This window comes from Panthera uncia, chromosome F1, assembly GCF_023721935.1.
Source record: "Panthera uncia isolate 11264 chromosome F1, Puncia_PCG_1.0, whole genome shotgun sequence".
Taxonomy (NCBI): Eukaryota; Metazoa; Chordata; class Mammalia; order Carnivora; family Felidae; genus Panthera; species Panthera uncia.
This window is the reverse complement of record NC_064813.1, coordinates 59,034-70,004: the sequence shown is the minus strand read 5'-3', so window position 1 is coordinate 70,004 and position 10,971 is coordinate 59,034.

Here is a 10,971-nt window from a genome sequence, read left to right as displayed (position 1 = left end):
CAGCTTCTGCTACCTATGCATCATGTGCTTTTGTCTGTTTTATTTTACATAAAAATGAGTTCAAGATAAAGCAGGCAAAAGATAAATTTTGCTTGATGTAAAATCCTCCAGAATTAACTATAAAATATATCTCTGCAACTAAGACAGAATCTATACAATTCACATGCTCAGAGGCTGGCACTGAGTTAGCGGGTAGCCCTTCGTCCATGACCTCCTGTCTTCTTAAGCTTCTAGACACGTAGGTGCTCTGAGACCCCAGCCGACACTTGCTTGGTGCTTCCTTCACAGGTGTCAAAGCAGCAGCAAACACGGGTGCCCTATTCCCTGCAGAGGCACAGAGGTGGAGGGAGGAGGGGTGCCTGGGGTGGGTGTGTGGGACCCCAAAGACTCCTCCAGTCTTGGAAGGTAGCCTTGGGCCCAGACACCCCCAGGGGCCTGTTTGGGGCTCTTGGCTAAGGGCATTGTCGTTGGCTGACGGTGTTAAGTGTCCTCCAGGAGAGATTTAACCCGGGCATGTGGCCGTGCAGCCCTCAAGCGTCTGGTCCCTTGAAACAGGGTATTGGAGCAGAAGAAAGGGGAGGCTCCGGACTGCAGGAGGAAAAGCCCAAGTCCCACCCCTAGCCTGTGAGGAGCAGGAGGTCTGATGACACAGGGCTGGAGGGGGGAGGTGATGATGTCCCCTCATCCACCTGTGATAGGGCCTAGCGTGACACCTGCACCATCGAAGTGACACTTAGAGGGCTTCCCTTTTCTTCCTCAGTATCTTTCCTCCCCATTACATCCAAATGCCTGACATGTGCCTTTCCTTTTAAAGAAGCTTATGATGAGGTAGTAAAAAAATAATAATCTTTATGGCTTAATGTGTTTCAGTGCGAAAAGGCTACAGAAGACACTACTGTCTAAGATGGAATGAAACCTAAAAAAAAATAAAAATAAAAATAACACAAATGGAATTAAACCAGTTATATTTGAATTAATTTAAAAAATTGAAAAATAAAAGAAACATAAGCAATTTGCCATTCTACCTCCTTACAAATTCCCTAATGGACACTGCACTGAATTTCCCTTCATTTCCATGTGTGTTTTGATTTTTATATATATATACAAACAAATAATATATAAACAAAATTTATATATATGTATATTAAAACAAAAAATTATAGAACCCCAGTTTGAGGTGATCCAGGCTGTCCACAGGGCTCCGCAGAAGCTGACTACCCCAAGGGCTTGGGCTACTCCCAGCCCGGGCTGGAGGCTGCGGTGGCCCCTACTTTATGCCCAGGCTGCTGTGCGGTCACGGGTCTGCAGATCTGGACCTGGGGAGCCGCCGTGCTTACATGCCAGGGAGCGCAGGGCCTCTGCCTTCACTTTTCCCAGGAGGCCCGACTTGGGCAGAGTCAGGGCCATGCACCCCTGGAAATATGGAGCAGGTATCCGTTTCCAGGAGAGATGTGCTCAGGGCATCCCTCCCCTTCCCTGTGCTGGTTCTTACCACCCTTCTGTCTCTCCCTTGCACGATCACATGCAATATGGCCGCCACAGGGCTCCCTTCCCTTTGGTTGCCTTTCCCGAGGGGCCCAAGAGAAAGTCAGGGAAGCCGCGGAGATGTGGGCCCTTATTTGCCTTCTGCTTTTCCTCCCGCCCTCTCCACATTCCACATTTCCTCTTACTCTTCCACTTTATCGCCTCTCACCTTCTTCACCCACCCCCCTCTTGAGCCTGGGGGAAGAGACTTTCTGACCCCTGCCAGCTGGTGGGAAGAGAAGGATCGAGCCTGTCCAGAGCACCACGCCCCTCCCTGGGGCAGGAGAGCACCAATTGCGGGGTTCCTGGAACCCCCAGTCTTCTGGGGGAGCCTCTCAGGCAGGTGGGCCCATCCATCCTCCGCCCCCACCCTGCTCCCAGTCCACCACTCAGGGTGGCTGAGCAGGATCCAGGAGTGCAGACTCAGGTCTGGACCCAAGGCGCTGCTCGGAAAGCAGGTGAGGGGGTGGCGGGAGATCTTATAGACACTGGAGATGTGAGGATGTCCTGTGTCTGGACAGGACCAGGTTCTTCAGGATGAGAATCGTTCAAAGAGGGAGTGGTGAAGAGCCACAGAAGAAGGAGCTTATGGATGGGAAATGCAAGAAAGTGAAGGACATGACAGAGGAAAGAAATTAGGTGCAGAATTTTGCTCCCTTTTTCTGAGTCTTCATAATCTGCAATTAATCTTTGGCATGGACCATGGCAGCTGTGGCCTGGAAGGGGTGGCCTTGGGAAAGGACAGGGGACAGTGAGAACTCATACTCACTGCTCCTGGCAGGATAAGGGCTGATCTCAGGCCCCATTCTGACCTCAGCTCTGCACTCCCCCCTGGGGCCACGATGAGGGACTGGGTCTCTGATCTCCAATGTACTTTTCCAGCCCTCACATTCCATAATTGTGGCCTGGAATGAACACTGGTGTCATCTTGTCCTTCTTAGAAGGCAGCCGCTGTCTCCGTGCATTTCTGTGCGTGACGTTGCCTTCCTCAGTACTCACAACCTGCTGCTTCCCTTCTATCTCCCGTGTCCTTTCCCTTTTCCTGTCACCTCCACCGACCAGACTGTTGTGTCATATGGGAGGAGGGGGGGAATGATCACGGGTATACTGCCAGCCTCCCTAACCAATCAGCTGATCAAGTAACCAATGCAGCCAACCCCCCTGGGATACCTGCCACAGGTCTGGGGTTGTGCTGGGCCCTGTCAGAGAGAATGGCAACCACTGCCACACACAGAGTGTCTGTCCTGTGCCTGGGGCGACCTTAGGTACTTGGGGATACTTAATCCTCAGGACCCTGTACCTTTCCTAGCCCCTAAGAGGATAAACATGAAATTAAAAGTACTTGGTCCAAATTTCCCTAATCCACAAGCAGCGTGATAGGGGTTCTATAGTAGGTGAAGCCACACGAACACTGTAGCTGCCAGCCTTTGCCTGAGCCCTGGAAAGACTGGGGGGAGACCCCGGGCAGGCCTGAACGAAGGTCACAGGATGGGCCAGGACCGTGTGGCTGGAGCAGCAGGTTGTGACAGGGGCAGGGACTCCTGTCTGCTGCTCGGAGTCTCTGGGCCTGGCCAGTCCCAGGAGAGAGCTCAGTGGAGCCGTGAGAGCCAGGGTGTGTGGCCAGCCCAGCAGCCTTCACACAGGCTTCAAGAATTCCCGCCAACCAGGGAGGGTCTCAGGGCAGCTGCACGCAGGCCTCTCTCACCTGGACTCACATGTGCGGGATTTATTCTGATCCTGAGAGAAACGTGCTCCGAGGTGCACCTCCCACCTCACTTCTGCAGGAGGCTGAGAGGGTACATTTTCTGTGATGCCCACTCCGGGAGCATCCTTTCACCCAGGGGCAAGGCTGAGGGTGTCCCATGCAGGTGCTGGTCTGAGACCTGAAAGTGCAGAGAAGAGGGTCCCCACATCCCCAGCCTCCGGCTCACATGGTAGCACTTGGCCTCCAGTTCAAGCATGTGTGACAGTGTATCTCCCCAGACGACTTCTGTCACAGGTCAGACCGAACCCAATGTAGTAACTTCCCTGTTCAATTCGCAAAACGTGCAAACCAAATGTAATTGAGGCTCTGATGCTCGGTGGAGGAGAAGCAGAAAAGAGCTGGTCTTGGGGGAAAGATAATCTTGAAAAGCAAAACACACTTGAAGCCCACACACAGTATCTCCTACTGTTATGACGCTGACATATGAAAAACAGAACAAAACAAAGCTTCACATAGATTTCCTCCTTCTCTCGCATTTCATACCCCATTCCTCAGTCTCCAAAGCAGCAGGGATATTCAACTGCTTGAGTGTTTAACTTCATTTACATTAATTAACTTAAGCATAAGCAGGCACATCTGATCAGTGGCTGCTCCCCTGGATAGCGCGGTTAGGGACACTGGTGTATGGATTTCTGTAGAATATTGTCACGGTGATGCACGACATTATGCGTTTGTCAAAATTCATAGAATGTCAAAGCACAAAGAGTGAATTTCAATGGAAGCTGCGACTTTCATTTCATGAAAACGTTTCATTATGATTTTGCTAATTATACCAAAGGTATTACACTCATGTTAGATGTTATCAAGTGGGGAAACTGGAGGGGTAGAATATGGGAACTTTCTACATTATCTGTTCAACTCTTACATTCATCTAAACCTCCTGTTCTAAATAATGCCTATTGAGGTTTTTAAAAATCTGTAAACACTGTTTCAGGAAGAGATCTATTAGAGCCAAGGTTCACAAGTCAGCTAAAGGTCTATACAACAGCGAGAGATGTTGTTTAGTGTAAAACGTGTGCCCAATCTTGAGTTAGAAATGTATCTTGACTTCTATACAGTTACAGCACAACTGATACTGATTGCCTTGATCATTCCCCTTTGCATACAGAAGAATATGGTTTAGATTTTATGGTTTTCTATTAAATATGGGACACTGACTAAAGTAGAATCCTTCTTGAATGAGCTTAATGAGTGAATCTCCACATACCTCAATGGGGTCATTTATAGAGTACCTCCTGTTGTTTGCCAGATGTGGAGTTTTCTGAAGCACTGCCTGGTGCCAGTTGATATTCTTGACCTCAGGGGAACATTTCTTCTTCTTCATCCTTGAAACAAGATCCTGGGAAAAGCATTGCAACAGAGAGAACTGTTGACACCTTGCTGTAGAAGTCCATAGGGAAATCAGCGATAATGTATTCACAGTCAATCTTTTGATTCCATTATTTGCCAGCTGACCAGCAGAGCCTCGTGAAGCCAAGTTGGACGTCTGGAGATCATGCAGTTAGTTGGGTGTACGCCTAGAACACCCAACAGACAGATCTTGTGAGCAAATAGCTTTATTTCCCTGAGCCACTGTAGAAGCACAGCAAGTACATAGTCTGTGACTGACGGCCTGGGTCAAAACTCTGCTTAGAAGCTCTACGTACCTGAGAAGGTTGTATAGACCCCTCTGTGACTTGTTTCTCTGTTCTGAGATACTGAAATGTTAATAGGGCCTAATTTTTAGTATTAAGTTGTGAGCTCAAAATGACTAAACACAAGTAAGATCTTCAGAAAAAGAAGTGGTGTTCCATAACTTCCCTAGTGTTCAATCACTGAGTAAGGTAGACACTTGGTAGTGGTTGAATCCAGAGAGGGGATGTGGATGGCTCCACAGCAGGGGGGGATATAAGCTTCCTGTTAGCCTTTATATGGAGAGATGCTTTACAGCTCAAAGAGAGTATCTGTGATCTCCTGTGGTTTCTGTGTCAGCCCTGTTGAGGTGGGAGGCGGCAGAGCAGGGCCTGTCATCTGTATTTTACAGCGGGGGCATTCAAATTTAGAGAGAAAAAGTGATTCGCCAAAAGTCACTACACTGTTGAGTTGGGTGTTCAAGACAGAAATTTAGCTGGTTCCCTGGAGAGAGAGATCTGTGAACACCTGAAATCATGCCCTGTACCCCTAACCAGGGGCCCCTCAGTCTCTTCCTCAAATCCTCCTGCCCCATTTTCTGTGAAGGAGACACTTGATGCCTTGCAGGAGGTGCCTGAGCCAAGAGAAAAACCCAGATCCTAACTCAGTCTCCCATCTCTAGGTTTCAATCCTCGACCCACAACACGATACAGTTGCCCCCAAGCGAAGCCCCTCCGAAGGATGAGGGGAAGCCCAATGTGGGCCATCCTTCTCCGGCACCTTCACGCCATCAGCCATCTCACGTGGTGCCTTCCAGGTGACCAGTTGAACACCCTCAGTGACCACGGGTGTTTGGCTCCCAAGCTGACTCAGAAGCCAGGACATTCCAAACCAATGGTCACACGATGGCTCTGCTAAGAATTAGCTTCCCTTCAACTGACCAGCTCTGGCTGAGCAGGTATTGTGAAGTGGTTGGGAAACTGGCCACCTGGGCTGGTGCTTTGGTGGCTTCATAAATTGTCTGTGGCCTTCCATGTCTCACTGGCTATTGACTGAAGTGTCTAAGCTGCATGGACTAAGCCTAGACTTGGCTGAGAATGAACACAGGGCTGTTCTGGCTCTGAGTATCCACTTTCCCTGCTCCTTCCTTCATCCCTCAGACCCAGTTTCTACGGACTCATCATCCTTTTGATAAGTCTAGACCCTTTTGTGGCAGGGGACAGAGCCTTGTCTCCTCTGGGAGGGCCCTCCCCATAACCACATCCTAGATACCCCCTAAATACCCCCAAATAGCACACAGTGCTCGAGTCAAAGGTCCCCAAAAGCAAATGAATAGGATGCCTACCAGGAGTTGTTTTCTCCTGGGGATGTGTCTCTCAAGACTACTTAGGGTGCCGACTACAAAATTCCTCACCCAAGCAAGAAAAATTGCTACTCAGGAAAAGATCCTATGACACTGTTTATTAGCAGGATTGGCATTGCCAGCAGTTAATGTCCCCTTTATCAAGTTACGGTTGGCAAGAGACAACCAATCTCCCTACCAGGGAATGTAATGCTATCATGTAAAATGTACATTGTCCTATGTCACCGAATATGACTGGAGATACTCTAAGTAATCAACTTGTCTTCCATAGGAAAAGACAGGCAAGTTCACCTCAGCAACACCTTGGTGTCTTCTTACACGAACGGCCCACACTTTTTCCTCCTTAGGGACACCTAGAAGGAAACAGAATATACGTCAGTACATTGTTGGCACTGCTCAAGAATAGCTCTGGACTGTTCTTTAATATGAACATGGGCCAGAGCATATGGAGGCTTTGCCTCCATGGAATGAATGTCACTGCTGAGCCACGCTCAGCAATAATCCTTATAGTGTGCAGCATGAGGAGTTTTTTTGAGAATGTAAACATGAGTCTTGTCAAGTGTCCATGGCACGTATCTACTGGGGAAAACACATCTCTCTCTCAGTCACCTCACCCTCTCACGAGTGTGTCTCATACTCTGTGTGTTTCCCTTTCCCGCATTTTCTGTCTCTCTCAGACACACACGCGCATGCACACACACACACACACACACACACACACACACACACACAGCGAATACATTGTCTTCCTCACACTGTAAATAAACATGCACACAGGTTTTCCCCTGGGAAATCTGTCTTTTCTCCACACCCTCAAGCCTCTGTCCTACAGGGAACCTGGAGTCAGGGTAGCTCTCTAGACTGATGCCAGCAGGAATATCCCAACTTCCTGACCATTTAGATTATTTCATCAGCAGGGGACGGATTCCAAAGTACGTACCATATTCCATTGCTCCCGTGGCGACCTGAATGTAGAGAAAAGAAACCCCATCAGGGTCAGATCATGATGAACAGGCATTGCACTGGTCTTTGGTTCTCCTCTTGACTTTCGGAAACCAGATGCACACGGTGCTCGAGTCAAAGGTCTCCAAAAGCAAATGAATAGGATGCCTATCAGGAGGTGTTTTCTCCTGGGGATGTGTCTCTCAAGACCACTTAGGGTTCCGACTACAAAATTCCTCACCCAAGCAAGAAAAATTGCTACTCAGGAAAAGATCCTATGACACTGTTTATTACTAGGTTTGGCACAGCCAAGTGGTTAATGTCCCCCTGACCAAGGTGACAGTTGGCAAGAGGCAACCACTCACCACTGTCCCCATCAGGGAAAGTAACAGGATCATCGAAAATGTAGACTGTCATATGTACAACAGAAGGTGATCGGAAAGACCCTAAGAAAGCACTTGTGTTCCTCAAGGAAAGACAAGAAGCTCACCTCACCAACAGCCTGGCGACTCATGACAGGATGGGACCGCTGCTTTTCCTACTTAGGGACACCTAGAAGGACACAGAATACGTGTCAGTACCTTGTTGGTGCTGCTCAAGAATAACTCAGGGACTGTTCCTTGCTATGAACATGGGCCAGAGCATATGGAGGCTCTCTCTGCCCCTGTCCCCGCTTGCACTCTGCCTCTCAAGATAAAATAAAGACATAAAAAATTAAAATAAATAAACGTCTTATTTATTTATTGTGTGTGTGAGAGAGAGAGAGGGGGGAGAAGGGTAGAAGGAGAGGGAGAGAGTGAATCCCCGGCAGGCTCGGTGCTGCCAGCACAGAGCCCAATGCAGGGCGTGAGCTCACAAACCATGAGATCATGACCTGAGCTGGAATCAAGTCGGACGCTTACCTGACTGAGCCACCCCGGCGCCCCAACACCACCCTCTCCTTAACAGGAGTCATTTGTCTGGCATCATTTTGGCCAGTCTCAAGGGAGAACAAGAGGGCAGCCGAGTGCTATGCCCCATCCACAGACGTTATCTTGAATCTCTTCCTCCAAACACCCACACCATACTCGCTGCCCGGCAGCCTGACCCTCTGTGTTCCCCATGAGCCTGCAGAACTTCTCACCGGCTCCCTCTGCTTTATCCCAAGTGGGGTGTGGCGGAGGGGGGGTCTCTCCAAGCCTCACAAATAGAGGACGCAAATTCACCTCAACGACATGTAGAGATGGACAGCCAACATTTACTGAGCACCCAGTGTATACCAAGCCTGTCTCAGCTTTACCCAGACTGTCTCAAGTTAGCCACTCATGCCTGCAGCCCCACGACAGAGCACTGCTGCCCTGGGTCATGAACGTTTTCCATGTTTTCCTGTACCTGAAGTGTGGATGTATCTTACAGCAGGTGGCATCTCACCATCGTGACACAGTGGTCATTGCCTGACCTCCCGCAAACTCGGTCCTAGCTGTTCCTATGTTGTTACTTCACATGCAGAGAACAGGTGCGATTTTAAACGTCTTCAGAAAGATTAGACTGTGAGTCATCTTCGACTTAAAAGGTTTTTGTGTATGCAGAAACACGGGCAGCAGAGAAGTAAAGCACTGATTTGATATTGGCCAAGGAGACACATTCTGCACCACTACAGCCATGCCCACAATTCCAGATGACCTTGCAGAGCAACAACCAAGGACATGCACTTGTGAGAAACGCTGGGCCTCCTACACTCCTGATCAGAGGTCAGCAAGCTTTTTGTATAAAGGGTCAGACGGGGAGTAATTTTGGTTCTGTGAGACATACAGACTCAGGTATGACCACTCAACTCTGCCGTTACAGCGTGATAACAGCCATACACGATAGGTAATGGGCATGGCTCTGTTACAATAAAACTTTATTTGCAAACACAGGTGGAGCGCTGCATTGGGCCCATGGGTTATAGTGTATTGACCCCTTCTTTGGATGGAACAGTAAACAGTATTTGGGGGTGCTTGGGTGGCTCAGTTCAGTAAAGTGTCTGACTCTTGATTTCGGCTCAGGTCACGATCCAAGGATCATGGGATCAAGCCGCACATCGGGCTCTGTGCTGGGCACGGAGCCTCCTTGGGATTCTCTCTCTCTCTCTCTCTCTCTCTCTCTGTGCAAGTGCACATGCTCTCTCTCTCTCTCACAAAGAAAAAAAAAAGAAAACAGTATTTACTAGAAAAATACAAGCAGTGATGACTCTAAGTCAAAAGTGATATAGAAATTAAACCCTGAAGTGTGAAGAAATTCTAGGACTGTCTTAACTAATGAATGTCAGTTATAAGTTCCCTTATGCATAGTTAAAAAAGCAACGTATGATTTAAAAAAACCCTTTTACTTTTTTTTTAAGTTTATTTATTTACTTCGAGAGAGAGAGAGTGAGCTGGGAGGGGGCAGAGAGAGAGAGAGAGGGAGAGACAGAATCCCAAGCAGGCTCCACACTGCCAGCCTAGAGCCTGATGCAGGGCTCGATCCCACAGACCACAAGATCATGACCTGAGCCAAAATCCAGAGTCGGACACTCAACCAAGTGAGTCACCCAGGCACCCCTAAAAAAAAAAAAACCTCCTTTTACCAAATCAAAGAGCTCAAAGAGCTCTTGCAAAAAGTGTCAAATAAAATTTCCAAGTAATGAGAAAACATTTTCTAGAACTTAGTATCGTTTTTTTACTTCCTGATGGTTATGTTTAAAAATGGAGCATCTTAAATCCATAGCTTCTTAGATCTGAGGGATAGGATCTTGTACCCATTGTGATGTGGACATTAAGGCTCACAGGGAGAAGTGAGTCGCTCAGGGTCACCCCGTGATCACAACTGCGACCACAGAGCTAGAGCGACTGGCAGCTTCCTCTGCCTCCTCCCAGCTGAGCCCAAACACCACACTGATCCACACAGTCTCAGGAAGGGAAAGGCAGAGGGGTATCTACTCCATGAGGGCAGGGGTTTTGTGTGCCTGGCTCACCACCCATCCCTGGGGCTTGCACCAGCCAGGCCTAGAGGTGATTGATAAATGATTCAACTCCCACATCAGGCAGCCTGAATTCAAAGCATGACTCTGCCACTTACTCCCCCCTGTGCACATCTCAGCGTTATCATCTTGGATGACACTACTTGCATCAAATAGTTGCTGGCAGCTTTAAATGAGTCAATATAGTTAAAAGCACTTATCACGGTGCTTGACACAAAGAAAGCACTCCATAAATATCAACTGTGAAGGGGGCGCCCGGGTGGTTCAGTTGGTTGAGCATCTGACTTCAGCTCAGGTTGAGATCTCACAACTCGTGAGTTCGACTCCACGTTGGGCTCTCTGCTGTCAGGGTGAAGCTCACTTTGGATCCTTTGTCCCCCTCTTTTTTTTTTTTAATTTTTTTTTCAACGTTTATTTATTTTTGGGACAGAGAGAGACAGAGCATGAACGGGGGAGGGACAGAGAGAGAGGGAGACACAGAATCGGAAACAGGCTCCAGGCTCTGAGCCATCAGCCCAGAGCCTGACGCGGGGCTCGAACTCACGGACCGTGAGATCGTGACCTGGCTGAAGTCGGATGCTTAACCGACTGCGCCACCCAGGCGCCCCTCTTTGTCCCCCTCTTTATGCCCCTCCCCCATGCATGTTCTCTCTCAAAAATAAACATTTAAAAAATATATCAGCCATGAAGATACTTATCCTGATATCCCAAGCATCCAGCACAAGGAAAGTTCAGTATAAATACTTGCTGATGAGTGAGTGATAACAAAAGAGAATGGATGGATGG